A 22,511-nucleotide genomic window follows, 5' to 3' on the forward strand; every position below is an offset into this window, starting at 1 on the left:
AATGTGTCAACTATTGTTTAGAAATAACCATCATTACTTTTTTGAGAGTATTCCATCACTTGTATTCTGTGATTAATTTTTTTATATCTCTGCAGTGTATTATTGAGTGATTCTGAGCAGGCTTGGTTTGATAAGCCATCTACATTCCTGTATGACCGAAATATAGTTTCTGTTTTAAAATCTCCTTTTATGTACATGGTCATTTTCATATAGAATTCATGGGTCCAACAATTTACCCTTGAAACTTCAAACATATTTGTAGCAATTGTCTAGTAACATTGATGGAAAGCCAAGTATAAGCTGATTTCTTCTGAAGGGGCTTCTGTTTTATCTTTAAAAATTATATACTTTTATTGTTACCCATGGAATTCCAAAGTTTTACTAGGATATTTTTCACCTGAGCTACTTATAAATTTGTTTTCTTATTATTCAGTGTGCTTTTCACTATAAAGAGTCATGAATTTTTTCACATTGAGAACATTTTTAATAATATTAATTGATTAATATATGCTTTAGAATTCTAACTCCATGAAAACTGAAATTTTTAGATGGAACCTCCAATAGTTAGCACAGTGCCTTAATATATTGAGTGCATTATAAAATCACCTTGAATTATAAATGCCCTCAGAAAAGAACACAATGTCTAATTCCTGATGGAGTTCAATTAGGAAAAGTTCATAGATTATGTGGCATATTGAATATACCTTGAAGACGGAGCCAGATTATGATAGTTAAAGAAAAGTTTTAAAATGTGAAATAATAGCCAGGGCTAAGTTGTGGTTTGGAAAGGTTTAGGCAGCAGAAATAGCTTTGCTAGAATAAAGGGAATTATGGTGAGAAGTAGTAAAATACATGGCTAGAACGGTAGGCATCAGTTTTTCCAGGGTTTTTTACCCCAGGTGAAGACATTTACATGAGGAGTGACATCATTCACATGATTTACATGAATTTTAATATGACTGAGTTGTATGAGTGGCTGGATTTGGACAGGAAGGGTTAAGTGGAGATTCATTAGAAGGTACTGTGGTTGAATTGATGGGAGATTACAAGGGTCACAACCAATGCAGTGGCATTAATCATGGAATGTGAGAGACGGGGGGAGAGAAAGAGATGATGATGTCACTTATGTCAGCACAGGCAGGTTAACAGAAAGAAAAGTCATAATTTCAAGGAAATAAGGCAGCCAATAAGGAGGACTTGGGGTTGAAAGATGGTTTCAGTGTTAGGTGTATTTAGGTTCTGGTTTTCTTTGAACATCTGTTTGGGGGAACTCCAATAGCCAGATAGAAATATAGGGCATTAGAAGTCAGAAAGGTGGGGGTGATTAATAGGTACAAAAATTAGTGAGAAAGGATGAGTAAGACCTAGTATTTATAGTACAGCAGGGTGACAAGAGTTAATAATTTAATTTTATATTTAATATAATTAAAAGTATATAATTAGATTGTTTATAACACAAAGCATAAATGCTTGAGGGAATGGATACCCCATTCTCCATGATGTGATTATTATGCATTACATGCATATATCAAAACATCCATGTACCCTATGCCTATATATACCTATTATATATTCACAAAATTAAAAATAAAAAAATTGAAATAAGGAAGGAGGAACAATTCTTAATAGCATGTGGTATACAGATGCTTTATAAAATATAGTTTTGTTTTTGTTTTCTCGGGAGCTTAAAATGTATTTGCGAGGTCAAAGTAACATCTTATAGGCAACAATAATAAAGAGAATGTAACTTAGTGCTGACTTGGCATGACACATTTTCAGTATTGTGAGCATTTAGGAAAAAAAGGGATTAAGGGCCTGTTGAGGCCCTGTGCAGTGGCTCACGTCTGTAATCCCAGCACTTGGGGAGGCTAAGCTGAGCGGATCATGAGGTCAGGAGATCGAGAGCATCCTGGCCAACATGGCAAAATGCTGTCTCTACTAAAAATACAAAAAATAGCTGGGTGTGGTGGCACACACCTGTAATTGAAGTACTTTGGAAACTGAGGCAGGAGAATCGCTTGAACCCAGGTGGCGGAGGTGCAGTGAGCTGAGATTGCGCCACTGAACTCCAGCCTGGGCAACAGAGCAAGACTCTGTCTTGGCAGAGGTTGCAGTGAGCCCAGATTGCACCATTGCACTCCAGCCTCGGTAAAAAGAGCGAAACTCTGTCTCAAAAAGAAAGAAAGAAAGAAAGAAACAAAAGAAAACATAAGTTGGCCTTTGAAGAGTGACAGGGTTTAGTTGGGTGCAGGCAAGCATAGGGAAGTTTGACATTGATGTCATCTTTTCGAATTAAGAAGTAACAATATGTTACGATTGTTATGAGTAAAACTCTTGATAACCAGTTATGCCTTATTCCCATGTATTTCTGTGTTTCTGTACTCTTCATGGCAGTTTGCTGCTGCATATCTGTCATCCACACTAAATCTGAAGTAGGTCTGTGTCTGTTTAGAATTGTAGCTGGCACAGGATAGTGAGTTTAATAACAGATACAAAATGTGGAACTGACAGGATGTGTGGCCCTGCAAACAGGATGGTGCTTAATCCCTTGGAAAGTAATGTAATGCACTGCAAGATTTCACAGAGACTTTAGGTGATTTTGTTTCCCAGGAAAATCTAACATGAATTATGCAGCTGTACGCCCTTGGAATGCACACCAATAGACCAAAACAAATTATTTTTTTTCAAAGAGCAGATTAAATCTTGCCTCATTTTCCCCACGATATTGCTGTCTGCTTTCTAGGAAGAAGAAGCAAAGCACATTCTTTGTGTGTGTGTGTGTGTGTGTGTGTGTGTGTGTATGTGTGATGTAGCCTTTTCTAAGAGGTCTACAAAGAGACATTGCAAAGCCAGGGCTGTCATTGATTCCTCTGAGAAACATTCCCTAGCCCCTTCCCGCTCTGGTGATCACATAAGTAGATATTCTAGAAGCACATACTCTACAGATGGAGAATTGTCACCATCTGCCAGGACAGCCTCTGCTTGTCTTTCATGACTCAGCTCAAATATCATGACTTCAGGGGGCCTTCAGCTCTCTGGCCTTCCCTGCCCCCATGAAGGCACTACCCAGTGCCCCCAGCTTTGCTCCTTCGGCTGCCTTTGAAGCACTTACTTCTTCTTGTTAGTTGTTGGTGGAATTGTCTGTAGACTGTGACCTTGAGTGTGTGGAGTCTGGTAGAGTCATCTCTGGATTCCATACTCTGAGAACCATGCTTGACCATTGCAGGCTCTCAACAAAGGCTTGCTGAGGGCTGAATGAATGAATGGATGGCATGAATGGATGGGCTCTGGTGCATTTTGTGCCCACATTTTGCTTGCCAGCAGCTGCATTGGGTCTACAAAATAAACACTTTGACTCCAAGTATCAGAGCTGCTCTCCTTCCAGTGAAGACTTGGGTGGAGTGAGATGCAGGTTATGGGGATACGTGTGACCTCTACTCATTCAGAAGGATACATATCTTACAGGGCCATAAAAAATGAGAACCGAATTCTGTGTGTTTGAATAAACTCCTACCTTTTTACTCCACTACAGTCTCAGAAAAGTTCACTGCACAAATAGAGGCAGTGGACACCTCTCACAGACATGATCCTTTCTCCTGTCTTTGAAGAAAATACCATGTGAAACCACGAGATTCCATTGGGTCCCTTCTCCAAAGAGACTGAACTCCGCCTTCAATATCAAAGGTGTGGCGCACTGGCAATACCTTTGCATGCAAATGACTCCATTGCCGCTGTTTTGCTGATCTTGAGAAATTCCAGTTTTGCTTTCCTGGGAATGAAGTTTAGTAAAATGGGAAATGTGGATGTGTATAAAAATTTCTGCTATATCCCTGAGACAAATGATGGAACAAATTGTTCTCCGTGGGGTTCCATCCAGGAAAATGGAGGCATGGCATTGTTAGTATTATCATCATTAGCAGTATGGCAACTTAGTCTGTCTTCATACTGACAGCAAAAAAAGTAATATTTATCTACTTGGCCATCCAGAGAAGTGTTATGGATTTGCAATTTTGCGCTTTAGTGGGGTAATAGAAGAGGTACAGAAATTGAAGCTGTTTTAAGTTTTCATGCAAGGGTAGAACACACAAGATCTGTGAGTAGATTGAAGCTTTGGTCAAGAAATGGAGGTTGTATGTTCGATTTGAAGGTCTTGAGTTCTCCTTGGGATAATTGTGGACAGTCTTTTCTTGACTAGCATGAATCTATCAGCCAGCTGGATTTTATGCTATAGAATTAGCCTTTCAAAAAGAACAAGGCATTGTTAGCTTCATCGCTATATGGCAGTGCAATGAGATGATGTATGAGGATGTATTTTGAAAACTGCCAAGTGCTATACATGGGAAGGATGACAGTGAGGGTGATGATCACGATGATTTATCAGCAGACATTCTAACCCAGAGATATTTTCCCCCAATCAGTTCTGTGGGGAAATGAAGGTCTATAACCTCATAAATCACAGCAAATCAGTCCCCTGAGTCCCAGGGGAGACAGCAAAGGAGACACAGGTATGAAATTCCACGTGTAGCTGAGATTCAGAAGCCCCAGGGTATTGAATGCTGAGAGGTTTGTATCTCTGAGAATTTCTCTGTAAGAAGTCATCTCTGCAAGCAGTCACTCTTGCATTGAGGGCACTGAGCTAAAAGAAGAGCTTGATTTGCTATTCAGAGAGTCTCACATATCACTTTGATTGCGCAGACACTCCATCCTGCTTTTATACACCATACCCACCTGCAGTCCCTAGACACACACCCTCACATTATACATGTACCCCGTATGCACACATAGCTCCATGCGCACACCTCTCATCTGATGTGCACACACCCACATCTATGACCCTGAACACACACCCCCTCTGTATTTTACACACAAAGCCCACATACCCTCGTACATATTCTCTCTCTAATCTCACTCCATCTCCACAGCCCCCACCCCTTATTCATATATCCCTCACATCCTTCATAAACATACACCTTGCACATCTGTACACATCCCACATACCCCACTCTTGTGTACAATTACATGTTCTCCCTCGTCCCGCATACATACCACTACATGCAGACCCATCAGTTATACTCAGACATTCATATACATAGTCCTGCATGCATGAGGGTGGTCACGGTGTGTTTGGGGTAGAGAGAGGTACAATTCTAGAGGGACATGTTAATCTGTCATTCTCTTCCCCTCCTTCTGCTCTTCCTTTCTGGCTTCCTCCGTGACAACTGTTTGTAGCGCAGCTCTTTTCAGTTTTCATAAACATCCTTGGTTTTGCCTAAAACGTAAGTATATGGCCTGAATTACTATCTATCTACCTTTTTAAAACTTAATGAATGCATTTTTGTTTTATTTCTAAAGATTTAGAGAGTACAAGTACAGTTTTGCTACATGGATATATTGTATTTTGGTGACATTTGGGCTTTTAGTGTAACCATCACCTGAATAGGGTACATGGTGCTCGTTAGATAATTTCTCATCTGTCACCACCGGACACCCTCCCCGCTTTCTGTGTCTCCAGTGCCTATTATTCTACTCTCTAGGTCCAAGTGTACACATTATTTAGCTACCACTTATAAGTAAGAACATGTGGTATTTGACTTTCTGTTTCTGAGCTATTTCATGTAAGATAATGACCTCCAGTTCTATCAGTGTTACTATAAAAGATACAATTTCATTTTTTTATGGCTGAGTAGTATTTCAGGGTATGTATGTAGGTAGATAGAGAGAGATCACATTTTCTTTATTCAGTTATCTGCTGATGAACACTTGGGTTGATTCCATAACTTTGCTATTGTAAATAGTGCTGCAGTAAACATACAAGTACAGATATCTTTTTCACATAGTGACTTTTTTTCCTTTGGGTATATACCCAGTAGTGGGATTGCTGGATCAGATGGTAGATCTGTTTGTTATTTGAGAAATTGTCATTCTGTTTTCCACAGAGGTTCTACTAATTTACATTCCTATTTTTTGATGAACCTGGATGAAGAAAGTTTCTTAAGAAAAACTCATTTGGGGATAAAGCTGCTCCCATTACCAGATCATTGAACTATTCTAGAGAATTCAAATCCATTGAGATGGGATTAATGCCTTTGTATGCTCAGGCAGAGGACAGAACGACCATTGCAAATGGTCATCAGCATTTTCCTGCTTTTAGATGGAAAAGCCAAGGCCACCCCACGCATGCTGAAATTAGTGGGCCAAGGTCAGAAAGGAGTTCACAACTGCATGTGGAGCCAGGTACTCTTCATTTTCCCTTAACTGAAAAACAACTAGTTCAAAGACATTGACTTAAGTGGCACAAGGGACATACATTTTGCAGTTTCTCTTTAGCTCAGCAAGATGAGATGTTTAAAAACCTTGTGGCATCTTCTCTGTCATCTAGAAGAGTTCTTGGATTTTTGCACAGCTGTGAAATGTTTAGTTGCTTGCCTTCTTATGCTAACCAGATCTGGAGCTCTCTGAGACTACCAAAGGGCCTCCTGCTTCTTTGGTTTCTCCAGTCAAGAGCTTAACTCTGAATTGATGATTGTGGATGCCTGTGGAACCATTGCAGATTTCATGTGATGGGGTGAACTCGTACCTCTAGAAGACAGAAAAACCTTGGAAATAAAGCCATTGATCTCAAACAGGAAATTCTGATGTATTTTCCCAGAGGTTTAACAGGGAGGAGCACTTCCTCAGAATCACTGCCTCACCATTTCATGCCCACAGTTAGACTCATTGTGGACTGACCCAGCATTGCCAGACACATAAGCATACCAGAGGTGGAGAGAGAGGAGAAAATGTGATCTGTTTATATGTGGCGCTCAGAAAGGCCAATGGAGACCCTTCAGATGCATAGCATTTTACTTGATTTTTGTTTTTGTCTCATTTCGTACTCAATTCTAGTTTTCCATTGAGCTAGAGACGCTAATGGATATGACCTAAAAGTGGAGCAGATCTGGAAACACATGCCATGTCAATTGCAGTGGAGCAAAAGCTGCATGCAAGGACCTAGGGCTGAGATTCACCGAGAATACGGTATCACTGGGGTTCTTGTAAGAATCAAATCACATTAGGGAGGTTGGAAGGATGAGAAAACTCATTGCAAACTGTGAGGAGAGGGACAACTCTTCATTGTTTGTCATCTGTCAATAACCTTCCTTAAAATATGAAGAAGTTTTCTGCAAATTTTATAAACTAGGTCATACTCTTATAGATCTGCAATTAATCCAATACTTCTTTGAAGATGGGAGAAATAAATTTGTCTTCACAGCATATTCAAGAAGAGGCCAATAGTCCAGTAGATGATTAGAAAATCAGAAATTAATTGGTCGAGCATTTTTATTCTCCTTAGGCATTTGAGCCTAGGAAAGGGAGGCAATGAGGGGTGCAGAGAGGCAAGGGAGAGACAGAGAAAGGTCTGAGGAAAGGACAAGGCTGTGAGCCAGAGGCTTCCTCTGTGCTAAGTCACTTACTTCTTGCTGTCACCCTGTGAGGAGTGTCACTCAGCTGTCCTCAAGTCCTGTGCCCTTTCATATGTGGGGCTAGGTGGCTCATCTGCGCAGAGATTCCAGCATTCTCTTTAATATTTCCATGGATTTGGGGTGTTTGTTTTGGTGTAGATAGTGAGTGGTTATTCTGTCAACCACACCAAGCAGAAACACCTGCAGGTAGGTTTTTGTATTAAGTAGCAATGGTTTTTTTTGGGGGGGGGAGGGTGATTTTTCTCCAGTTGTATATGAATATTCCATTTCACAAAAGAGAGGCTCAATGAATCTAACCTTCCCAGTTAATTAGGATACTAATTACTAATAAAATATAGAACTAAAATACAGAACTGCAATTGAAACTCAGGACTGTGGGTGTCACGGCCCCTTATCTTCTAATCTGCCACATGGTATGTAGGAAGAGACTGTCTCTGGGCCAACTGATACCCTGGGACATTGCATGTGAGGCTTCATGAGCAAAAGATTGTTGCTTGGGCAATCCTGCCCTCAGCAGGTGGACACTTGGGACACATTAGGGATGGATTTCAATGGCTTCCTGCTTTCTATAGGAGAAATAATGAGCAGAAGGCTTTAGCTCCGTGCAAAATATCAGCTACTACTGACATTGCCGCTTCCCTGTCTCCCTCCCCTGGGTTTACAATCGATAAGGAAAGGGCAAGCAATGGTACTCAGGGGAACTTCCAATCAGCAACATGCCTTAAATCTTAGTGGTCTTGGGCATTCATGGCTAGAGACCGTCACAAAGAAACACTCATTTCAATAAGTAACTATAAAGAAGTGTGCCTAAGGAATACTGAGCCCAAAACACATTTGAAAAAGGAATTTGAAAAGGGAAAGTAAGGAAATAAAGGGTTTTTGTTTTTTAGTATTTTCAGGACTCTTATATTTGGTACTAATAGTAAATAATAAAAAAATAATAAGTTTATAGTTCTTGAGGGGATAGAACAAAAGCTTTTGAGGCAGAGTGAAATTCTAGCTGCTTTTACTAAAGGTGTTTTAGAAGTCCACGGGGACACTGTTGAGACCATTTTAATTTTGGTTCTCAAAAGGCTACTCATCTCATCTTTCACTCATTAGTAGATTTCTTGAGCTGTGAAAATGATTTTTCTCATTGATCTGATGTACAGGAATGGCACTCTCAGAAGAACAGGGCCCATGAGTGACACCGCAAAGCACAGGGAACTCACACCTAACATACTCTGATGAATAACACTATAATAAGAGTGAGACAGACATGTCTTTAAGACCCTAATGTAGGCTGGAGATAGTGGCTCATGCCTGTAACTCCAGTACTTTGGAAGGCCACAGTGGGCAGATTGCTTGAGCCCAGGAGTTTAAGATCAGCGTGGGCAACTGGCAAGACCTTGTCTTTATAGAAATGTAAAAATTAGCCCAGCATAGTGGCATATGCCTCTAGTCTACAGTCCCCGCTTCTGGGGAGGTTGAGGTGGAATGATCCCTTGAGTCCAAAAGCTGGAGGTTGCAGTGAGATGTGATTGTACTACTGCACTCCAGCCTGGGCAACAGAGCAAGATACTGTCTAAAAAACAGAAAAAAGAATAAAGAAATCCTAACATAATGAGTAGTTTTTTCTTTTATTTTTATATAAAGCATTTTAATTGATTTTTATCTTCCTATAAACTTAATACCCTTACCTATTGTTATGGTTTGGCTGTGTCCCACCGAAATTTCATCTTGAATCGTAACTCCCATATTTCCCACATGTTGTGGGAGGGACCAAGTGGGAGGTAACTGAATCATGGGGCAGGTTTTTCCTGTGCTGTTCTTTTGATAGAGAGTAAGTCTCATAAGATCCAATGGTTTTATAAAGGGCAGTTTCCCTGCACAGGCTCTCTTGCCTGTCACCATGTAAGACATGCCTTTGCTCTTCTTTCTCCTTCCACCATGATTGTGAGGCCTCCCCAGCCATGTGGAACTGTGAGTCCATTAAACCTCTTTCCTTTGTAAATTACCCAGTCTCGGCTATGTCTTTATTAGTTGCATGAGAATGGACTAATATGCCTATTTTGCATTATTTTTAATTCTCTAGAAATGTAAAGAAATTAACCTTTGGCAATCAATACACAGTTGTAAATATTCATTATGGAAAAGAAAAAAGGGGCTGCACGTGGTAGCTCATGCCTATAATTCCAGCACTTTGGGAGGCCTAGGGGGATGAATAACTTGAGGTCAGGAGTTCAAGACCAGCCTGGCCAACATGGTGAAACCCCATCTCCACTAAAAATGCAAAAATTAGCCAGGTGTGGTGATGCACACCTGTAGTCCCAGCTACGTGGGAGGCTGAGGCAGGAGAATAACTTGAACCTGGGAAGCAGAGGTTGCAGTGAGCTGAGATTGCACCACTGCATTCCAGCCTAGGTGTCAAAGTGAGACTCTGTCTAAAAAACTAAAACAAACAAACAAACAAAGGACAGGGATTTGGACATTATAATCATGGCAATCTATAGAAAAACTAAGATGTATGTTGCCTTGGTCGTATTTCAATCACATAATTGCTCTGTTTAGTTTCTTAACTAACTTGAACCTTTGTTTTCTCAATTGTGAGATCAGGATGACAATACCTCTCTAACAGGATTGTTTTGAGGATCAAAATTGAGAGCTTATATAAAAAGAGTCTTAAATACTGCCTGGCATATAGAAAATGTTAAAATGGCCATTTTCTTCTCCCTCTCCTACACTGAAGTACTCATAATTACTATCACTGCCAGTTGGTTCTTTGGCATAACATTTTGAGAACATCAGAGGCAACCAGATGGGTATTTTGTGAAATTAACTGATCATCTCATTTATTTATTCAATAGTATTTAATTTTAGATATAATAAATGGAATGAGCTAGTGTAAGACATTTTTCCTTGCTAGGGTAATTTCTTCCTGGAACTTAAGTCATGCCTTTGCTCTTTGAGAGTTTTAGTCAAAGAACTCTCTTTGAGAGTCAACTAAATCAAACTTATGGAGCAAAAAACCAGCAACATAAGATTCTGTTGCTTGGGGAGTTGATGTGGGAGGATGGCTTGAGCCAGGAGGCTGAGGCTGCAGTGAACTGTGATCTCACCACTGCACCCCAGCCTAGGCAACAAAGTAAGACACTGTCTCAAAAAAAAGAAAGATTCTTTTGTCAGATGACTGATATATTTTATTTCTATCTCCAATGAACATATATTCATAAACATCAATTGAACACATATAGCCTGTCTCACATATACATGTGCATATATATATATACACACACATATAACATATTTTGCATGTATGATACAAGGTGTCTATCCCGGTGGAAAGGTTTGCATGCTCATCTTTGATACCACATTGATAAGAGGTAGAGTGAACATACATCTTAGTTTTTCTCTTTCAGGTTTAATTTATATCTGCTGACTTGATGCATTTATGAATAAAATCTTCTTGTACCCTCCAGAGTGTTCCAGGACATGATAAGAAGTGTGTGGATGATATGGGTCATCCTAGTAACAGGTATCTCCTCTCAGAAACAGGGGCTTTGTGGCTCCTTCTGAAAGATCCTGGGAAGCAGTTGCCTTGGTCGTTTCTTGCTCAGGGTCTGGGATTCCATTGTGAAGGCCTCTGGAGCAGCAACAGCTGGGCAATCCAAGGGGTTGCTATGATGAATGGAAACACAGGGCAGCCAAGACTAGAGGGCTCAGATAATGGATGTCCAGCTTTCCAGGATGCACTAATGTTAACAATTCCATTGCCAACTAGTTAAAGATCAGCCTTATAAAAAATGACTTCCCACTTCCAGCCTTTAATGAACATAAAACTGTGCAAAGATAGATGAGATGATGCTTTGAGTAATCCTTAATGAAACTGATTTGAGAAATAAAACCATTCGTTTTTCCCATTCAACTGGCTCTTGTTATGTGAAATTGCTGTGTAATCATTTTAAACCAGAACGGACTGGAGAGACTGAGGAACAGAAACTTCTTGAGTGTTATGTTTCTGTCATCTACAGCTGCTCATCAACAAGAAAGAGGCAGATGTTGCAACGAGCGCTTTCTCATGACAATACTGAGCATTCATGCATAACTTGAGAAAAATCTTTCCATGGGTTTGTAAGCACTTGTGCAATGAATTTGGCTCAGTGATTCACCTTGATTAAAAAAGTCAGGAGGCAAGGCTTTGGCAGAAGCCTGTTGTTACCCTGAGTAAGTTAACTCTGGAGCTCAGCTCATTTCCAGCTCTTTACCGTTCAGATTCTTGGTGGTCCTAATGCCTGGCACCTATCCTGTTGAATTTGCCAGTTTGACAATTCAATCGGTTACTAACACAGCCTAAATAACAGAAGATTTTTTATTAAGAAAGTGTGGTCTGCTGGAGAAAACCCTGGATAAGGAGTCTGGCAACATTATTTTCTAGTTCTCTTTGTGACTTGGAAAATTCACTTCACTTCCTTATGCCCCACTTTGATCACCTAGAAACAAGACTCACGCGGCTCACAGAAGTGCTGTGATCCAGGACACCAGCAGTTTCTTCCGCATACCCTGTTCCTCGCTGCAAGCCTGACCATACTCCTGGCCTCTTGTCCCTGCACCACACTTTATACAAAAGTCAGTAGCATTTTGAGAGGCAGCACAGGTGCCAGTTTTGCCATAGGAAAATTCCTGTTTTTCTCCCAGGTTCTTTGAAGAAATTGGTTTGTCTCCTCCAAGCTTGTTAATACTTTATCTCTACACTTTCATGACAACATCCATGCCACTGTTTCTACATCTCATTATTGTTCTCAAGAGCATACTAGCTGTGGGCTGGCTCCACTGGGCCTTCACTTACCTGGCTGCCAGAGGAAGAAACTTGCAAGTGTTCTTTTTCCTGTCCCTTTTGGAGCCATGTTACAAGTGTTCTCTGTGATTAATTTCACTTGCACTTGGTTGTCCTTATTTTCCTCTGGCCCTAACTTTCCTCCCAAATCCCCATCACAGTGCAATTTGCCTAACTAGTCTTAGTTCCTTAGCTTTCTCTTGCAGCCTTCTGTACTTCTCCAGCTCCTTTGCTACTGACTGGTTTGTTCAGGCTTTTAATCGTTATCGCTAGTGCAATTTTCTTCTAAGAGGCTTTTCCAAGCCTCCTGCTAACAATGATCTATAATGAATCTGTAGTTATATTTATTTATATTGTTATTATTTTTTGAGACAGAGTCACTCTGTCACCCAGGCTAGAGTTCAGTGGCACCGTCACAGTTCACTGTGGCCTCTAACTCCTGGACACAAGTGATCCTCCCACCTCAGTCTCCTGAGTGGTGGAACTGCAGGCACATGCCATCATGCCTGGCTTATTTTGTTTATTTTTAGGAGAGAGAACATTGTGCTCTTTTGCCTAGGCTGGTCTCAAACTCCTGAACTCAAATGATCATCCTCCCACCTTAGCCTCCCAAAGTACTAGGATTATAAGCATGAGTTTGTCCGGCCTGCAGTGATTTTTCTTAAAGATCTTTCTTAAATCTTATCAGCTTGCCCTTGTTTAAAGTCTACCAGGGACCTTTGGTGGCTGTCTTCAGGCCTGGCTCCACAGGCATATCACGTGAGCACTTGCATGGGACCTCGGTGCTTAGAAGGGCCCATACCTGGTTTGTTGTTCTGTAGTCACTGTTTTGCACTGAGCTCTGCAGATTATGTAGTCAGTCCTGCAGACTGACTGGTTGTAGAATCTGAGTCACAGAAAGAACCTTTACAACCTCACGCCACCTCCCTTCATGTCCTAGTCACTGTTTTCTGACCCTAAGCCATGTGCTTTCCTGTTCTTTCCCATGTAGCTTTCCCCCTCTCATGCCATTTGGTCTAGTTGGTATTGTTTATGCAACAACAATTTATTCCATGTTTCCTGTGTGTCTGAGATTTTCACTGGGTAGTGGAAATACAGAGATGAGAGCAGAAACCTGATTTCACAGAAACAAAAACTATAAATACCTAACTCAATATAATATGGGAAATGCAATAAAAGAGAAATAACTGATAAGCCAATTACACAAACATACGCAATATATGGCTTCTGTTTGTTTGATATTTACCAAAATAGAATTGTATTTTACATATTGCCCTGAACTGATACCTATCTTTTGCAATCTTTCTACTTGCTTTTGTAGGTTTTTCTCATAGTTTGCTTTTTAAAAATGACACACATTTTTATCTGCTTCTTCCTTTTCTCAACAATTCCTTGTGTAAATTTCTCCTAAACCAATGATTAAAACAAAGTTTGGGATTACTTTAAGAATCTTCTTTTAATCATTTTGTTTGTTTCTATCATTAGAACAGCAAGCTTAATGTTCATTTTCATACGACTACTTTTGAAAGGAACATTAAATAGTAGCTGTTTTCCAACTTGAGCCTTTCGTGTATTAAAATTAAACATTCAGTTCTACCCTTGTTTTTATTCTTTCCGTTAAGCAAACTAGCATATTATTTGGAAATTTTGTTATAAATCTTGGCTTTCCTTTACAATTTTTTCCCCAAAACATCTGTTGAAAGAGGAAACATGTAAATCATAAGATAATTTCACAAATAATGTTCATATGAAAACTCTTCCAGCTCAGCCCAATTTTAGAGCCCCATTACAAATATTCTCTTTAATTTCACTTGCATTTGGCTTCCTTTCTCCTGTTCTTACTTCCCTCTGCCCAGGAGGAACCAGATTTTTCCTAATGTTTCCCTTCCTTCCTCTGTGTACCGTAGGTCACTGTAGACGCCATGGTTCTCTCTCTCTGTTCACCTGGATCTGCATGCCAAAGAGCACTGCCCTCTCCTCTCCTCCTCAGCTAGGATGGCAGTTGGCAAATTGAACCTGACATTTTCCTAGAGATGTGCAGAGGATGGCAGTCTTAATTAATTTAGATTTTGGGAATTAAAAGTGCTTGTTTTTCCCCAGTCTAAGTTATTAATACCTTGGGTAAAACCTGATTTCTGTTGAAAGCCTGGGGATGTATCAGGGGGCAAGATGAATCAGACAGCAGAGTCTGTTTGAGGTTGAAAACAAAGCAGAGACTGAAAAGCCCAGAGACATTCTGGACTCTGATTTTCTGTTGCTCTTTCTTATTCTCTCTGCATGTTGAATGCCTTTATCCCCATTCCATCCTGCACCATGTCACAGATACACAGATTCTAGTGGGAAACGATTCTTTTGGATTCTTCAGGCCTTCTCTCTAGCTTCACTCCTCAAAGCAGTTGTCTGGGATCATGTAGGCAAGAAAAATACTCCATGCAGTATTTTCTACAAGCAATCAGCACCTTTCTTTGTAGCACTATCCCAAACTATTATTGCTGATTTATTTGAGGGAGTTTTTGGTTAATGTCTGTCTCTCTACTGGGCTGCATGCTTCTAGAAGACAGGGCCCACCATAGAGACCAAAATACATGCGGTCTTAGGAAATCAGTATTGCCTGACAGAACCTTCTGCAGCGGTGGGCATGTTCTCTATCTGTGCTTTCCATTATCATAACCATGGACCAAAAGTGGCTACTGAGTATTCAAAATATGACCAGTGTGACCGAAGAATAAAATTTTCAATTCTACTTAATATTAATCCATTTAAATTTACATAGCCACATGTTACTAGTGGCTTCTGTACTGGGCAGGGCAGAGTCTTAGGTTAGTGGATGTCTGAGGAAATCTAAGTAAGTACCTGGGTGTGGGATTAAAGGAGAGTCAAAGTCATCACTGGTAATGTGTTTGCATTTTTCATTCTTAACATACACACCCACAGACACACACACACTCGCTTGCTCCACTGGCTGGGTTGATTTCAGGAGGTGGAAGTTTGTAGCCTTCCATATTGGTTCTGATGTCTTTGCTCTCACCAAGGAAAACACAATTGCAGTTGAACAGGGTATAGTTATTCATGGTCCCGTTTCACCTTTGCACAGGATCCTGTCTTCCCCTGGGTGCAACCAGTTCGTCATCAATCTAAGTATGTTGGTGTGGTCCCCTGAGTCAACAGGAAGTGGCAAATCCTTGCTGAGTGAGTTCCCTGAATGGGGAGGATATCCTGAACATGCTATAACCTGAAAAAGCACATGTTTATCTTGCAGCATAAAAGCCTTCTGTTGGTCATACAATGCTTGTTAATCCAGGGCTCTCTGTAAGCCTGACTCAGTAAGTGGTAAAGAAAGAAATGAATTTACTATCTCTATTCCTGTAACTTATGCTGACTGTGCACATGCCTCAATTGGAGGCTGGTTTTTGCTTTTTAAGGGGTATGTTTCTAAGGAGACATTTATCTGTGTGTGTCAAAGAATCATTTGCCTTGGATGACATCACTGTCACAGCCCAATCTGCTCAGTTCCTTATTTAGAGGAGCCAAGTCTGAAAGGCCTGGCTTAGTAAGTTTCTACCTTCAAAAGTTGTGTGAATCAGAGAGCCTCAGCACGCTGTTTTGAGTGGAGGGTCCAGGCACAACGTGTACCTGCAGACCCAGAAATAAAAATTGGGCCTGCAAATGTACCCCTTCTGCAAATGAGATGCCAATCTATCCAGGGCACCTGGGAGAGAAAGAGCTTTCTGACCTTCCTCAAAACCTAATACAAATATCTCAACTTTTTCAAAATAGCTGTTTGCATGCTGCTCTCCTGCTGGTTCAATCTGGGGAGCTTAAGTATCTGTGATTGTCTCTGGGAAATCTGCCTTTTAGGTAGCTGGCCTAAGATACTCATGGATATTCAGTAGTCCAAGGAAATAAAACACTGTAGGATATGAAGCATGTTATTTTAATTTTAATGACATTGCCAAATAAAGTGATTTCTACATGTAAGTTCATTGAATTTCTGCACATTATCAAATTGCTCCAACTCCTTGCAGTGAGGTCCTGAAATAAACCCCTTATGTATATGGGAATTTAGTACACGAGAATAGCATGTTGCCTTAGAAGGAAAAATAATAGATTAATGTAAATATTTTGAGGCCAGTTATCTGCCTGAAAAAATAGATCCCTACTCCACACCACACACAAAAATAATCTAGATAAACTACAACCAAATCTTAAAAAATAAGTAATCTAAGAATAATGATAATTCTAAAAGATTATATTTTTCCTTTAAATAATTTTGATCAGAAAAGTCTTTTCTAAGAAAAACTAAATTTCATAAAGAAAATGATTTTTAAAAAGATTTTCTACAAAAGAGCTCAAAATATTTATGTAATTTAAAACATGAATAAACCAGAAGCAAATGGCTAGGATATTTTTATTAGCAATAAAAAGCACAGACAGAAGATTGATATTCATAATAAAGCATTTCTACAGATTAATACGAAAAAGACAAATGACTGAATATAAAAATGGGCAAACACCATATGCAGACAGTTTACAAAGGGCCAATAAGTAGCTGATGCAAGTTTCAACCCTGCTAATAATCAAACAAATGCACCTAAAGTAATACTGATTTGCTATTTACTTATTATATTAGCGAATATTTTGAAAACAATGTACAGTGCTGGTGTAAGTGCAGGAAATCAACACGCTCATGCGATTTGTGCAAACCTGAATTGGTATACCTTATTTGGACAGAAAAAAGACATCATCTATTAAAAGTTTAGACGCACTTGCCCCTTTGATCCAGCAATTCTACTTCTAATAATTATAGAAATACTTGCATATTTAAGAATATGTATGTAAATATATATGGTTATTCATTGGTGTGAAAAATTTGAACCAAGAAAAATGCTATTAATAAATCGTGATGTAATAAATCAAGGTGTGCAGATGGAAATGGCAAAAGTAAGTTCCCTGCTCACTTTCCTTTCCCTTTCCCTTTCTACTTTTTACTTTCTCATCTTAATTTTCTTGAATATTCATAACAAAATATGGCTTTATTCAAACAGATTGATAAGAATTGTGGTGCATAATACTGATGCTATTTGAAATATCAAATTTATTTTCCATTTATTGATGTAAAGGCTCTGATATGGTTTGGCTCTGTGTCCTCACCCAAATCTCATCTTGAATTGTAATTCCCACATGTTGAGAGAGGGAGGTGATTGGATCATTGGGGTGGTTTTCCTCTGCCGTTCTTGTGATGGTGAGTGAGTTCTCATGAGATCTGATGGTTTTATAAGGGGTTTTCCCACTTTGCTCTCATTTCTCTGTCCTACCATCATATGAAGAAGGTCCTTGCTTCCCCTTTGCCTTCACCATGACTGTTAAGTTTCCTTGGGCTTCCCCAACCATATTGAGCTGTGAATCAGTTAAACCTCCTTCCTTTATAAATTACCCAGTTTTGGGTAGTATCTTCATGGCAGTATGAAAACAGATTAATACAGGGTCTAAGCTGGTGACCAGGTTCAAGGAATGACAATCACTAATGACAACCAAGGTGGGGTTTAATGAGTAAGGCAACATGATTGTGGCCCCTCAAGAAAAATACAATGTATTTTCTACACCAGCAGACTGGATTGAGAAAGGGGACTGGAATAATCTGTTACAGACCACATTTTAAACTTGAATCTGACTTAACTAATTACTAAGAATGAAAAGAGATTGTTTGAACTGGAAAGGGCTGATACTTTTAATTCTTGAGTAAGAAGGGTTTTGTTTTGGTTTTGATTTTTCCCTCAGCAAAACTGGGGATCCAGGGCTAATTGAGTTTGGTTTTTGAAAAACAATGTGACATTTCACCATATTAACTGTCTACTGTCATAGGTGACAACAAGAGCAGAGAGGACATCTATGCAGTGGCCACTTGGGTTGCCACGAGATTCTGCCTTTTTACTTTCTCAGCCCAGGACACCTCCAGGAAGTGAAGTCACTGGTAACAAGACAGCAGGAACATGAGCACACAGATAGGCGCAGATAGGGGATTCTTTATACACCCGTGACCATGGAACCAGAGGAAGAAAGAGCAGGTCTGCTCTCAGTCATGAGCAATCTCGATTCAATAATTTTATACAAAACACAGATCCTTTCCCTCATGAGCTCATCCTTTGTGTGGTATAATTTCCAGACTCCTCTGGGGTAGACCAGCCATGTGACAAATGTCTCTTCTCTACAGTGTTGATACTTCCATTTCCATGCCGTTCACACCTTTTATAATATTACCATCAAAAGGTGAAGGTAGGAATGTCTGGGCCACTGGGAAATCTTAAGGCTACTTGATCAAAATCCCATCGTGTGCTAGGTGTCCCTCTTGCCACCAGGAGCTGAAATTATGCCCATTGTTCCATATGTCTGCAGCTTTGTCTGGATCTTGTGATCTATACATTTGTCTACATTTTATTTCTATTAACATATTTTGTTACAGTTTCTCCATCTTTTTCAACAGATACCCTCTTCTGAACAATCCCACCCATCTAATATTGTATATTTGCATTGTAACTAGGATTTTTGACTCCCTTACTTTCAGAACAAATGGAGAGACTTCGTTTAGTTGATTGATGGTAGCAATAAGGAAGAAAGCGATTGGAGAAATGACCCAAGTAATTTATGGGATTACATGATATAAGAATTAATGCTGGAAAGGACCTTGCAGATTACCTGGTCCAACTCTCACGTTTTCATCTGAATAAATTAAGAATCTTAAGTGACCTTCCCAATATCACATAGCTAGATTTGAAACTCAAGTGAAGTCAGCAGAACTCATTTCTAGAAAGTTCAAATAAGATATTTGCAGCAATGTTTGGAATCAATAAAATAAGCCTCTGAACTGAAATTTGAAATGAAGCCAGGGCACTGGGCTTCTTTGCATACTATTAGGAATGCAAAATAGTAAAATTAATTTAGGCAAAATCATAGCAGCATTTTAATTTTACAAGCTGATTTATCCAAGCATTTTGGTGTAAATCCTCATTTAATATTCATGACAACTTTATGAAGTCTGAATTATTATTCTGATTTTGCAGTTTAATTATTCTAGGTGCAGAGAGGTTAACTGGCTGTCACATTAACAGAAAGCTTGTAAATGTTAAAACAAGGATTCAAATACAAGTTCCGTCACTCCAAAGCCAGCGCCAACCAGAGCCCAAACAGTAAAGGCATTTCTCATTCATATCAGAGATGTATCATCTAATGTTTCCAGAAGAGTCAAATCACTGACCACCTTTCTGCTTTGGTGAGGTCTATTTCAGGGTTCACCAGCCCTCATTATTGGTGTGATCCCAGTTATTAAAGGGACCAGAGAGCTATCATGACACAGCATGCTTCCTCCAGCAGTTATAATCGAAGTGCCAAAAATGATAAAAGAAGCAAAGCATAGAGTGATACCATATTAGTGTTTTCTTAAAAAATAAAATGGCCCTTCTTTCTGGCATCTTTATTTATAACAAGTAAATTCGAATTGGATTTTGACTGCTCATTCAGCCAAAATTACAGAATTGATTATGCATTTGAAAAGGGAAGGTATAAATAATACAAAAATTATTCTCTAATTATAGGCAATTGACAAGGATTCAGGGGATGTATTTAAACATCCTTACCCAGCATCCAGAAGCAGCTGACTGCCCCCTTTCTTTTTTCTCCTCTTAGGGTATTTCTATAATCTCTTTCCCCATGCTAGAATGATTTGATTTTGCATGCATCTTTGCTTGTGATGTTTGAGATGATGCCAACATTGTATGCCAGAGACAGAAAGAAACACACTTCTTTCGCTGGAGTTGTATAGATTGTTCCTCAAAAATATTAGATTCCTGTAAAATTGGAAACTTAAGGGTGATTTGTTGTGGTTTATGGTTTTTTGTTTTGTTTTGTTTTGTGAAAAAACTCCCCCATTTGATTGACCGAAGTAAAGCCATGACATTTCATTTGGTAACCTGTTCGGAATTATAAAAATCATTTCAGGCCGGGCGCGGTGGCTCACGTCTATAATCCCAGCACTTTGGGAGGCCGAGGCAGGTGGATCACGAGGTCAAGAGATCGAGACCATCCTGGTCAACAAGGTGAAACCCCATCTCTACTAAAAATACGAAAATTAGCTGGGCATGGTGGTGCATGCCTCTGTAGTCCCAGCTACTCGGGAGGCTGAGGCAGGAGAATTGCTTGAACCCAGAAGACGGAGGTTGCGGTGAGCCGAGATCGTGCCATTACACTCCAGCCTGGGTAACAACAGCAAAACTCCATCCCCCCCCCCAAAAAAAAAAAATCATTTCATTTGGCCCAGCCCCTACTGCCCAGGACAAAACTTCCAGGAAATTCTAATGCCATCCAGCTTTGTTCTTATAAACTGCATTAAAAAAAAATCTTCAATGTCCTAAATGTGACGTGCTCAGTGTGAAGCATATTAGAGCTGGATGTGACATTTATGTCCTTGGCAAGCCTCGATTATCCAGGTCCTTTACCTTGTATATCCTGACCAGCCAATGTTCTGTGGTATACGCTTCCTCCAGGACATCAAGCTCAAAGTCTTTATTCCCAATCTCAGCATTGTGGACACGGTCAAAGCCTGGAGGACACTTGGCTTTTGTGTAGACCTGTCCAAAGTGGTAGTAACATCTTGTACATGAGGCAGTTGAGCAACACTGGAGAACCTTCACGGTCCACATGGAACTCCCCAGTTGGAGTATAGTAGTCATTCTCCTTGATACGTTTGCCTGTATCTGTGCTCCCTCCAATTTGGAGCATCCAAAGAAACGTGTTGGTATCATCAGAGGAATACCCAGTGAGGCCTCCAAAAATGACCAACACATAGCTGACATCAAGCTCCTTCATGATCTCTCATGTGGTTTATGGTTTTATGGGCACAGAGACAGAAGAGACCCTGGAAGGCCATCCAGTGGTATCTTTTTATGTTGTAGTGGATGGAATGAAAACTCCAAGAAATTAACTGAGATCGTCTAGAGTTTCCTGGCAATTTCCTTGAGAAATAATGGTACTTAGTGGCAGAAGTGAGTCCCAAATATATTTGTGCAAGTCCAAATCATGCAGTTTTCCCCACCATACCCTACTGCCTCTGGTTACAAGTTTTCATGTGCCTCTATTCCTGACATGCTGTACTATTTGGGGCAGGTCCATCTTTCTCTGCCTGTCCTTCCTTATCTATAGATCTGATGTATGACTTCTCTTTGTAAGAGTGTCACAGATTTTCTTTCAAGATCCTACTTCTGTATGCTTATTTTTAAAATGGCACTTTTCTACCACCGCTCCTCTTACAAATAAAGTAGATCCTTGAACAATGTGTTTGAACTGCATAGGCCATTTATAAACCGATGTTTCTCAACAAAGAGTTGGCCCTCTGTATCTGGGAGTTTCACATCCGCAACCAAGAGCAGATTATATAGTAGCGTTCCCTTGATGCAAAACCTGCAGATATGGAGGGCTGACTTTTTGTGATTCATGGGTTCTGTGGAGCCAGCTTGAGTATGTGTGGGTTTTAGTATCTGCAGAGGGTCCTGGTGCCAATCCCCTGAAGACACCGAGCACTGAGATAGTCTGAGTTAGTCTATTTATTCAACTACTAGCTGGGCTCACGTAGGTCAGAGTCATTGGTTTTGCTGGAGAAGGGGAAGAATAAGGAGTCTCTTGTTTGAGGCAAGTGTTGCCTGCGTTTCCAGGTTCCCATTATGTCTCACCTGGCGTATCTGCTGCCCCTCTTCAGCCCTTTCCTGGCCCTCCAATGCCACCCTGTTTCTCCTCTGGCTCTGTGGGGGCCTTGCCTATTGGCTGCATGTCTGGCTTTGCCCTGTGTTCCCTGGGTTACTTAATATTTTGACATGCTCCCATACCAGTGTTTTCTTCTTTACAGGGATAAACTTGTCAATCATTCCTTAAAATTGATTACTGACTGATGCATTTTCCTCACCTCCAGAGCAATACCATATGGTGCTGTAGTTTTGGGATTTTCTTTCCTCTCTCTCTAAAGGTACCATGTCCACACATGGGAGACACTCATGGAATGTCAGTTAAATCTTCCCACCATTGCCTGTATCTGCATGATGCAGATAAAGTGGATTTCTTCACGTCACCTTTGTTCATTTCTAAATAATAGTAATAGCAAACATTATTAGGTGCTGACTGTGCTAGGCTCAAGGTAAGCAGGTAACATTTATCATCTTATTTAAAGAAACTCACAACCCTGTGAGGTAAGT

The 22,511-nt window shown here is 40.1% G+C and overlaps 1 long non-coding RNA gene across 2 annotated transcripts in view; it reads left to right on the top strand.

Moving 5' to 3' along the window:
- The window catches only part of LOC118154483 (uncharacterized), a 265,856-nt gene that overhangs the window by 33,751 nt on the left and 209,594 nt on the right, over window positions 1-22,511 (top strand). Inside the window, exon 1 of one of the 2 annotated variants that reach the window (XR_013519270.1) lies at window positions 1,482-15,465. The exons of the other annotated variant lie outside the window; for it this stretch is intronic. This is a non-coding gene — a long non-coding RNA (uncharacterized LOC118154483). Of the gene's footprint in view, window positions 1-1,481; window positions 15,466-22,511 lie in introns of those variants that run through there. 2 annotated transcript variants of the gene reach the window in all.

Source organism: Callithrix jacchus, chromosome 6 (assembly GCF_049354715.1).
Source record: "Callithrix jacchus isolate 240 chromosome 6, calJac240_pri, whole genome shotgun sequence".
NCBI classification, from domain to species: domain Eukaryota; kingdom Metazoa; phylum Chordata; class Mammalia; order Primates; family Cebidae; genus Callithrix; species Callithrix jacchus.